The 12,160-nt window shown below is 41.5% G+C and overlaps 1 pseudogene; it reads left to right on the plus strand.

The window, feature by feature from the left end:
- Window positions 1–12,160, plus strand: part of LOC135520310 (spastin-like) — a 39,651-nt pseudogene that overhangs the window by 4,906 nt on the left and 22,585 nt on the right.

Here is a 12,160-nt window from a genome sequence, read left to right on the forward strand (position 1 = left end):
CATGCAGTCATGAGTGAACAGGGAGTACAGGAGGGGACTGAGCATGCACCTCCGAGAGGCCCCTGTGTTGAGGATCAGCGTGGCGGATGTGTTGTTACCTACCCTTATCACCTGGGGGGCGGCCCGTCAGGAAGTCCAGGTCCAGTTGTAGAAGGAGGTGTTTAGTCCCAGGGTCATTAGTTTAGTGATGCGCTTTGAGGCCACTATGGTGTTGAACGCTGAGCTGTAGTCAATGAATAGTATTCGGAAGTCGGAAGTTTACATGCACCTGAGCCAAATACATTTAAACTCAGTTTTCACAATTCCTGACATTTAATCCTTGTAAAAAAACTGTTTTAGGTCAGTTAGGATAACCACTTTATTTTAAGAATGTGAAATGCCAGAATAATAGTAGAGAGTGATTTAATTCAGCTTTTATGTCTTTCATCACATTCCCAGTGGGTCAGGTGGAATGGGCCGAAATTCACCCAACTTATTGTGGGAAGCTTGTGGAAGGCTACCCAAAATGTTTGACCCAAGTTAAACTATTTAAAGGCAATGCTACCAAATACTAATTGAGTGTATGTAAACTTCTGACCCAGTCTGGCTTTTTTATGGCGGTTTTGGAACAGTGGCTTCTTCCTTGCTGAGCGGCCTTTCAGGTTATGTCGATATAGGACTTGTTTTCTGTGGACGTAGATACGTTTGTACCTGTTTCCTCCAGCTTCTTCACAAGGTCCTTTGCTGTTGTTCTGGGATTGATTTGCACTTTTCCCAACAAAGTACGTTCATCTCTAGGAGACAGAACGCGTCTCCTTCCTGAGCGATATGACGGCTGTGTGGTCCCATGGTGTTTATACTTGCGTATTATTGTTTGTACAGATGAACGTGGTACCTTCAGACATTTGGAAATTGCTCCCAAGGATGAACCAGACTTGTGGAGGTCTACAATTTTCCTGAGGTCTTTGCTAATTTCATTTGATTTTCCCACGATGTCAAGCAAAGAGGCACTGAGTTTGAAGGTAGGCCTTGAAATACATCCACAGGTACACCTCCAATTGAATCAAATTATGTCAATTAGCCTATCAGAAGCATCTAAAGCCATGACATAATTTTCTGGAATTTTCCAAGCTGTTTAAAGGCACAGTCAACTTAGTGTATGTAAACTTCTGACCCACTGGAATTGTGATACAGTGAATTATAAGTGAAATAATCTGTCTGTAAACAATTGTTGGAAAAATTACTTGTGTCTTGCACAAAGTAGTTGTTCTAACCAATTTTTTTTTGTGGAGTGGTTGAAAAAACGAGTTTTAATGACTCCAACCTAAGTGTATGTAAACTTACAACTTCAACTGTACGTGATTGTAGTTCGTCTATTTTATTTACCATTGATTGTATGCTGGCTAATGGGACCGATGGAAAAGGGAGATTACCGCTCGGTGTCAGATCCTTAAAAGGCACCCAGATCTACGTCCCCTATAGCTCTGTCTCTTTGTCCTGCGAATAATGAGGGCCTTGTCGGGCTTCTGAAGTAAATCCTTCCCGTCTGACTCATTGAAGAAAAATTATTCCTCCAGTACGGGGTGAGTAATAACACACAGTGGCAGAAACATTACATACAAAATAATTGTAAAAGAATGCGATAAAAAACACACACAATAGGTTAGGAGATCGTAAAACCGCAGCCATCACTTCTGTTGCCATTATGCAGAGTATATTTCTACCACTGTTTTTTGGAGTAGGCCTGTACTGTAGTGTAGAAAGCCTTGTGCTCTTTTTCAACCAGGCCCCTCCCATATTAGACATCCCGTTTCCCTGTGTAACACCATTGTGATGGGATGGGGAGAGAAAATGGTTTTGGCATCACGGAACAAAGGGCCTGGTTGAGGGCTTTGGACTTTTTTGAACGCTTTGCTCTACCTCTGGGAGTGTGGAGAATGCCATCACTTTGAACAGGAATCCCCCAGTATGCAGCACTGTTGACCCACATCTTTTGAAAAAACGACTGGGTTATCGAAATCTAGGTTAGTCTCACAGAAAGATGGGGCATTCCTAGTCCCTGTTTTGGTCTATCTAAATGTCCTACTTTTTTTTATCATGGTTGGACATTAGCTTATAAATGGAATTAGATCTGGAATTCATTGATATAGGATTAGCCTTCATTGAAAAGGTCATGACTTATTCAATGAAGGCTAAGCCTACATTGGGGCAAAAAAAGTATTTAGTCAGCCACCAATTGTGCAAGTTCTCCCACTTAAAAAGATGAGAGGCCTGTAATTTTCATCATAGGTACACTTCAACTATGACAGACAAAATGAGAAGAAAAAATCCAGAAAATCACATTGTAGGATTTTTAATTAATTTATTTGCAAATTATAGTGGAAAATAACTATTTTGTCAATAACAAAAGTTTATCTCAATACTTTGTTATATACCCTTTGTTGGCAATGACAGAGGTCAAATGTTTTCTGTAAGTCTTCACAAGGTTTTCACACACTGTTGCTGGTATTTTGGCCCATTCCTCCATGCAGATCTCCTCTAGAGCAGTGATGTTTTGGGGCTGTTGCCGGGCAACACGGACTTTCAACTCCCTCCAAAGATTTTCTATGGGTTTGAGATCTGGAGACTGGCTAGGCCACTCCAGGACCTTGAAATGCTTCTTACAAAGCCACTCCTTCGTTGCAATGGTGGTGTGTTTGGGATCATTGTCATGCTGAAAGACCCAACCACGTTTCATCTTCAATGCCCTTGCTGATGGAAGGAAGTTTTCACTCAAAATCTCACGATACATGGCCCCATTCATTCTTTCCTTTACACGGATCAGTCGTCCTGGTCCCTTTGCAGAAAAACAACCCCAAATCATGATGTTTCCACCCCCATGCTTCACAGTAGGTATGTTGTTCTTTGGCTGCAACTCAGCCTTCTTTGTCCTCCAAACACGACGAGTTGGAGTTTTTAACAAAAAGTTATATTTTGGTTGTCATATGGTCAGATGAATTCTCCCAATCCTCTTCTGGATCATCCAAATGCTCTCTAGCAAACTTCAGACGGGCTTGGACTTGTACTGGCTTAAGCAGGGGGACACGTCTGGCACTGCAGGATTTGAGTCCCTGGCGTGTTACAGCTCTTTGGTCTTAGCCATAGTGGAGTTTGGAGTGTGACTGTTTGAGGTTGTGGACAGGTGTCTTTTATACTGATAACAAGTTCAAACAGGTGCCATTAATACAGGTAACGAGTGGAGGACAGAGGAGCCTCTTAAACAAGAAGTTACAGGTCTGAGAGAGCCAGAAATCTTGCTTGTTTGTAGGTGACCAAATACTTATTTTCCACCATAATTTGCAAATAAATTCATTAAAAATCCTACAATGTGATTTTCTGGATTTTATAAATTCTCATTTGGTCTGTCATAGTTGAAGTGTACCTATGATGAAAATCATCTTTTTAAGTGGGAGAACTTGCACAATTGGTGGCTGACTAAATACTTTTTTGCCCCACTGTATATCACATCCCTCTATTTATTTGCAATTAAAGGCTCTGGCCTATATCATGCCCCGAAGTAACCTAAACCGGTAGAGATGAGTGGTGGTTTGAAGTGTAAGTCAAATCCACCTTATTTATTGCTATATTGAAATGGGGAGGGCCAGAGTGGCAGCTATCATTGTCCTTAAGTGGCTAGAGAGGATACAATGGCATTTCTCATATAGCTAAGATCCTAAAGCAATACATAGATCAGGGCATGCAACCTAATTTAAAGAATTGAACGCAACTCGGCTGAACCCAGTAGAATTTTAGGGTCTGTCTGCCTGCCTTGGGGATTAAGGGAGCCCCTGTCTCAATAATACTCAATCACTCATAAGGAGTGGATATGCTGTATATTCCCACAGCTATGAAAATCAGTCCCATGACTTAAACCCCTCTGGCCTGGAGCAGTGTTAAGAGACCGGGTCAGTCATGTGAAATGATTCATTATAGTTCACTTCATTATGGTTTATGCACTGATTGATCCATGAGTCTCTGTACCCTTGTTTGAGGTCATGATTGACTGTCATGCACCTTTTTTTTTTTTACTACTCTTCCAATGCCTCTTGAGATGCTATACCTTTATGCAACACATAAATCATGTAAAATATGTAGACTGGTACATGGCAAATGTGTATTGTACACTAAAGGATGTTTAGCCTACTGCAAAAGTGCTAAATATCTCATCCTTTTACATTGACTTTTGTTGGATCTTATTTGACTGTGAGCAATTTCCGTGTATGTTGTACCTCAAATTGCTTTTTTTCTGTGCCCGTCTGACTGTCCCGACTTGTGGTTTGTGTGTTACTAGTGCACAAGGAACAGGCAGTCCAGTGGTACAGACGCGGAATCGCAGAGCTCGAGAGGGGCATCGCGATCAAGGTAGCTGAAAACGGTGAGTTGACTGTGCACACGTTTGCTGTATTTTGTATTCCCTAGGACCTAGGATTTCCTGAACAACTCCTTTTCCTGGAGAGCTAGTGATATGCAGGGTTTTGTTTCAACCTAGCATTAACACACATGGTTCAGCTAGTCGCGGCCCTGATTGAAGACCATGCTCAGCTGATTATTGTAAGCACCTAGTGTGTGGCTGCTGGGCTGGAACAAAAACCTGCATATCCAGTAACTATAGGAGCGGAGTTGGAGACCTCTGCTATAGCAACACACTAAAAATCAGTAGTGGAAACCAAGGAAGAATACAGCTATTTTACTAATAGATTTGTTTTTAATCTCTCTTCTCTTCCAGGCGAGAAATATGAACGTGATAAACGTCTACAGGCCAAGATGATCACCAATCTGATCATGGCAAAGGATCGCCTGGAGCTTTTAGGTGAGAATCAAGCATATGGACACATTTGAAGGTCTTGCCTTCCGTGTCCACATTGATACCGCATGGCACCTTCTGAATGGCTACATGCATGTTGATTGTGTGACATTTGTTGTTTTTCATCATGCTAGCTTAGATACTGTTAGCTTTGTATGGACTGATTTAGGTGCCAACAGAAATTGTATTTGAATTCCATAATTTTGAATTTGTTTAAGGATATTGAATTTGAATGAAATACTTTTGAATTTGTAATGCACAAATTAAATCATTGAATTCATATATTGATCTTGAATTTCCAGATTTGAAACTGAATTAAATGAATATTGCATTTAGTTTTAATATTCAAATTCAATATTTAAATCAAATCACATTTTAATTGTCACATGCTTCGTAAACAGGTGTAGACTAACAGTGAAATGCTTACTTACGGGCCCTTCCCAACAATGAATTGAAGAATAATAGGAAGGGAAAAAAAGTTCAAGGAGGAATAAATAGACAATGAACAATGATAGCTTGGCTATGTACATGGGGTACAAGTACCAAGTGGATGTGCAGGGGTACAAGGAAATTGAGGTAGATACTGTATGTACATATAGGTACGGGTAAAGTGACTAGGCAACAGGATAAATAAGACTGTAGCAGCAGCGTATGTGATGCTTGTGGCGAATATGTGCCTGTGTGTACGTGTGTGTTGGCGTGGCAGTGGCAGTACTGTATGTGTGAGTTTGTGGTTAGAGTCCATTGTGTGTGCATAGAGTCAAGAAGAGTTTGTGCAAAAAGGGTCAATGCAGATAATCCGGGTAGCTATTTGGTGAACTATTTAGCAGTCTATATAGTCGCCCCATTTAAGGGGACCAAAAGTATTGGGACAAATTAACTTATGTAAGTTATTTGCTCCCATATTCATAGCCCTAAATACTCCAGTACCTTTTTATTAAACCTGTAATGGACACCCCAAAACAGGATTTACTCCTTTAAATGACAGAATTAGTAAATTAGGGTAAAAATCCACTCAGTGGTTCCCCAAAGCTCTTTTAGAAGCTTCTCGTCGTTCCACAGCTGGTTGTAACATTATCCTGAGTCATGTTCATCAGGCACCAAACCTAAGATAACAAAGACTTGTCCAATAAGAAATTATCATTTTCCTTTTGCTTTGCAGAATGTTTTAAAACATTTCTCTAATGAACAGGACCCTACTCTTGGTGTTTTGATTCGTCCTGTTTGGAATTTTTATAAATGTATTTTTATTTAACCTTTTATTTAACTAGGCAAGTGAGTTAAGAACAAATTCTTATTTACAATGACGGCCTACCCCGGCCAAACCCGGATGGCGCTGGGCCAATTGTGCACCGCCCTATTGGACTCCCAATCACGGCCAGATGTGATACAGCCTGGATTTGAACCAGTGACTGTAGTGACGCCTGAGATGCAGTGACTTAGACTGCTGCGCCACTCAGGAGACCATATGGCTGCTATGTTTGGCTTTGCTGCCCAAGACACTGACAATCCTCTCAGCCCTACCCCATATGCCTCTTTTTTTGGATGTGGCATGACAACCTCACTTAGGCACCCTTCCAAACATTGCTGTTTGTCCCCCATTTAAAGAATCATCTTATCTTATTTGTTTATTTTAATATAATTTCCTTTTCTCTCCCTTCTCCTATTCCGTTTCCCAATTTCGTTTTGTTTTTGTTGTTGCCATTCCTGTTGTATAGCAAAGCTGTGTTCAGGGCCAGCTCAGAGAGACATCTATACAGAGAGCTCAAACCAGTCGTACCATAACGGGCATCTACGCTCAGGTGGGTGCTTACTGGGAATCTGCTTTCAGTTGTCATGACTGGTTTCTTAAAAGTGTTGTTTTCAGGGGTGTCATTGTTCCTCATTATTCAGGAATTCCAGTTTTTCTGGCTTTATTCTCTTCATACATCATTGAAATTGATCTACCCCCAACCCTACTTTTCCTGTTTGTTCCTATTTCATCTTTGAAGTTTGAAGTCTGTTGGACCTGTTCAGATTCACACAGTCTAAGACTAAATCAGGCCTGGAGAATCATTATGCCTCTACTGAAGGGACATTAGCTCACACACAGCTTAATTAAATGTCCTAAAACTACCATACTGATAAATCATCGATCATTAATCTTGATTGTTCTAACAGTCTCCTTGCTCTTGGCAGTAAGTGGAGCTGTACCCAAAAAGAGGGACTCCCTGACCACTCACTCCAGTCACTCCCTCCCACGACCAAAGCATACGGACAAAAAAACCTTGGCAGCAGGCCACGGGGGCCACCAGCACTCCCCCAGCTTCAGTGGGCCCTCCAGCAGTCTCACACAGCACAGACCGGCCCCCAGTCCAACAGCAACCAGGTGAGACACAGATTGTCTTTCCTCAACTAACTCCACATCAAGCCAAGAGTCCAGGGCCCATATTGATAGTGTCTCAGAGTAGGAATGCTGATCTGGGATCAGTTCCTCCCTGTCACGGTAAATTTGATTAATTATGCTCTGAATGGAATAACTGATCCTAGACTAGCACCACAGTCATGGACTATAAAATAGCTGGAATAAAAAAACTAATACTAAAAGAACATCTCCAGTCTATATCTATTTTTAATGAAAGGAAGACAAAATTAACAAACTTAATAAAATAGGAGAATTTCCAATCATCATCACAAGAGATTAGCTTGTTTAAAATCGTAACCAAATCTGAATTCATGGTTATTTTGTTATAGGGTAAAGCGGGCTGTAAACCCACCACCACCACTCTCACATCTATGTCCCCACTGAAGAACAGGGACATGAAGAACTTGAAGAATGTGGACAGCAAGCTTGCCAACCTCATCCTCAGCGAGATCATAGACAGGTGAAAGACAATGATTTGGAGTGTTATGTATTATTCACTGGACTTAAAGCATGTGCTTTGCAAGGTGTCTCAGTTTGGAACACAATAGATGTTGACTGCTTGACCTGGGTCATGTTCAATAGGGCACACTTTTTATAACGTTTTGACACTGAAAGGTTCTGCCTGCCTGTTTCAGTCTGTCTTTGCTGCCTAATTTATACAACCCAGGCAGAGTTGAGTATGTCTTTATTTCTGTATGGGAATGAGCACTCAGACCAGTCTCTGTGTGTGTGTGTGTGTGTTCCAGTGGCTCATCAGTGAGGTTCGAGGACATTGCTGGCTAAGCAGGCCCTACAGGAAATAGTCATCCTTCCTGCACTGAGGCCAGAGGTGAGATTGGAGAGGAACAGCAATTCACTGGACAATGGAGAGTATATGGTAGTCTTTTCACAGGCTGTTATGGGCAGCCTCTTACAAAGTATCACCTCTCAGTAACATCGTCAGTAAAAATGTTGAGCAGCAACCGTTAGTGTGGGCAGTCCTAACATAATGGTCTGTATTTTTTTGTTCTGTTGATTTAACTAGGCAAGTCAGTTAAGATCAAATTCTTATTTACAATGATGGCCTACAAAGGTGTCTCAGCGTATGAGTGCTAATCTAGGATCGGTTTTGACTTTTCAATCATAATGAATAAGGGGGAACCGTGGATACGAGCAAATGTGTTCAAGCTTTATAGGAGGGAATTTTTATTTTGTAGCACCAGTGCACCTTGAAAAGCCAGCGCTTCGGTTGCACCATTACTACAAAGAAAGCGCTTGTCTCCAGCCCAAACCGTTCGAAAGTTGTGACCATATTACCGGCGCTATGTTTTTCTCCCTTCTATTGCACATTGGCGCTGCAGCTGGATGCATCTCCATTGGTGGGCTGCATTTTACATTCTTAAACCATGTCGCAAGCCATTCTAAAACTATTCGTGGGCCATTAACGCCTTGTTCAGTCATGTTACGACAACAGTGGTAGGCCTGATTACCAACAATGATGAGCCCTGGCAGAGTGATGCCAGGATTTTTTTTATTTTTATGGGGTCGCAGTGGAGAAGGTCAAAAGCTTCAAGTTCCTCAGTATGTACATCACTGACAACCTGAAATGGTCCCTTCACACAGACAGTGTGGTGCGGAAAGCACGACAGCACCTCTTCAACCTCAGGAGGCTGAAGAAATTTGTCTTGGCCCCTAGGATCCTCATAAACTTCGACAGATGGACCATTGAGAGCATCCTGTCAGGCTGTATCACAGCCTGGTAAGGCAATTGTGCCATCCATGGCAGTGCGATGAGCCCAACACATTACCCGGTAGCACACTGCCTGCCCTCCAAGACATCTACGGCATCTGGTGTCACAGAAAGGCCAAGAAAATCAAGGAACTCAGCCACCCGAGCCACGGCTTGTTCACCCGTTACCATCTAGAAAGCGGAGACATTACAGGTGTATCAAAGCTGGGGCCGAGAGACTGAAAAACAGCTTTTATCTCCAGGCCATCAGACTGTTAAACAGTCACCACTAGCTGGCCTCCGCCCAGTACCCTGCCCTGAACCTTAGTCACTGTTCTAGCTGGCTACCACCAGGTACTCAAGACTGCTGCCCTATGTACATAGTCATTGAACACTGGTAACTTTAGTCATGTTTATGTACAGTTTTACCCACTTCATATTGTATGTATACAGTAAATGTTAAATCAGCCTATCAGAATCAATAAATTACTATGTATTGCTCTGTAATTTTGAACTTAGGGACTATGAAAAAGTGCTGAGTAGATTTATTTTTCCAGTTGTTTACAGGCTTGAGGGCTCCAGCACGAGGCCTTCTGCTCTTCGGTCCTCCTGGCAACGGAAAGACGATGCTGGTGAGTGTGGTGCAGTGCCATGTGGCAAGAGACCGAATGAGAAAATATTAGGAGAGTGGGTCTTGGTTAGGCTCACAAAGATCACAAGTGATCATGATATAACATAACTGTCATAGAAAATGCACAAAACGATGCATTTGTAAAATCTTTATAATACAAGACTAATATAATTAATATAGACAGTGGCTATAGTCCTTTCACTGGATTAGCTGGTTGAGACATCCTCTAACTACAAGATGCTTTGTCCAAGAGTAGAGCTTGGTTTAGGTCTAAATTTGTAAGTACATTTTATATGGTAGTACTTTGACAGTAGAGTACTATGACCGATGGCACAGAATGATGTAAGGATAGGCTAAATCCGTGGAAATGTATATTTTGTGGGGTTTTTTGTCATACAACATTGCATTATCCATTATGAATGTAGTTTAGCCATCATTCATGTACTCAATCTCACAAAATGTGTCTGACCTGCATTAAAACAAATGGTGACTCTATAGAGCAGGAATTTGGATATGTTATCAAATTTAAAACAAAGCGAACAGAAAAAGAATGGATTTAAGGATTATAGAGCATATCGTTAAAAATATCTCAAAATAAGTATAATGTTCTGCATTTGACATTTTTGCTCTTTCTTTTACGGATAGGCTAAAGCAGTGGCCATGGAGTCCAACGCCACATTCTTCAACATAAGTGCAGCCAGCTTGACCTCGAAATATGTGAGTACATTATTAGCGTAGAGATCTCTTTACACTTTAATTTGTTACATTTTACATTTCTTTGCATGTTAGTTATTTAGCAGATGCTCTTATCCAGTGCAACTTAGTCAGCTGAGTTTAGCAGAAAAACAACCATATATCAGTCATTTCAAGTAGACCCTTGTGGAAAAAGAGTACACTCACTATTCTTTTGGTCTTTCCCTGTAGGTGGGGGAGGGAGAAAAGCTGGTGCGAGCTCTGTTTGCCGTCGCCAGAGAACTGCAACCCTCGATCATCTTCATAGGTAACTCTGACTTTGTTAGATGAATGCGTAACTGCAATGAACTGGTCAAGAAAGCACATAACGATAATGATGTTTCATTACCTGCAATCTAATAATAAGCACAGATATTGTATGCAAGAAAGTTGCATTGTAGCATGTTGGCAAGACTTTTCTATTGAATAACTGATGGAAATGGAGTGTGCGACTGTGCATAGAATACTAGGATAATGGGACCCTTCCATTCAGATTATGACTACAGTTACTTACCCCACACAGATGATTGACAGTTTACTCTGTGAGAGGAGAGTGGGAGAGCATGATGCCAGCAGACGACTCAAGACTGAGTTCTTGATTGAATTTGATGGGGTAAGGAGGTCTCTCCCTGTGTGTGTTTCTGCGTATGCATGCATGTGTGTTCCAGTGTTAATTTTGTGACCTGTTTATTTGTTTTGTTTTATAAGTTCATGAGAGTATGCACACGTGTATACAATGTTTGTCCCTGGAGGGATTCTGTGTGTTGGCCACATCCTGCAACCAGCCATGTCTGTTTAGGAGCTAGTCACACATGAATTTCACTACACCTGCTATAACATCTGCTAAACTGTGTACGCGACCAACCAGTTTGATTGGATTCTTTTGTCCATATCCTGCAGAAAGATTTTGCATCTTCCACATTAAATCTGTTTCTGCCAATAGTATTTATTTGTGTGTGTGTTCAGGTGCAGTCTGGTGGGGATGAGCGGGTGTTGGTGATGGGAGCCACCAACAGACCTCAGGAGCTGGACGAAGCTGTTCTTAGGTACTGTAGGCCAGTGTGGCTGGGGCAGGGGATGCCCAGTTTTTTTTTTTTAGTATGCACGGTTATTTTCAATTGGACACAGGGTATTGCAATGGAAAACATGCAAGTTGTTCATGCAGTACCGCCCTACCCATTTTTGTGTGCCTACTGAACACAATCCAGGTTTACTTTTCAGTTAAGGTCTCTCTGCCACGAGGTAGCACTGTCAAAGGGCAACTCCACCACATTTAACATTTGGTTTGTTATTATAAAGTATTTAGTGATGTCATAAACAGTTTTTTTTGTGTAATTTTGTCAGCAGTCTAAGGCACTGCAAGAGGCGTCACTACAGTCCCTAGTTTGTATCCATGCTGAAACACATCCGGCTGTGATTGGGAGTCAAAGGGCAGCGCGTCGCCCGGGTTTGGACGGGGTAGGCCAAACCCGGGCGTTCTTAACTGACTTGCCTAGTTAAATAAAGGTTAAATAAAATGTAAAAACTCTTTATAGATCATGATCTTATTCGAACTCCCTGCTATGTGTTGCTCTGGTTGTCTTCGTCTAATACAGCGATGTAGGCCATTGGACCAATATTTATTTTCTCTAAATAAAATGTATTTTGAAACTCAGTCGGTGTCTCAACTTACTGTTGAGAGTTAGAATAATATAATTGTTTTATGTGGTTGTGCATCGCCAGTAACTAAATTAGTACGTCAGCTTAAATGTTTTAGATTGATAAGTTAGTCTAGTGGCCAGCTATCTAAACTTGTAGTATGGTCAAATTACCAACCGGGGTGGGCCCTTTGATCATCAGTTATCATATTCCTCCACCCTATGG

Source organism: Oncorhynchus masou, chromosome 4 (genome assembly GCF_036934945.1).
Source record: "Oncorhynchus masou masou isolate Uvic2021 chromosome 4, UVic_Omas_1.1, whole genome shotgun sequence".
In the NCBI taxonomy this organism is placed as follows: domain Eukaryota; kingdom Metazoa; phylum Chordata; class Actinopteri; order Salmoniformes; family Salmonidae; genus Oncorhynchus; species Oncorhynchus masou.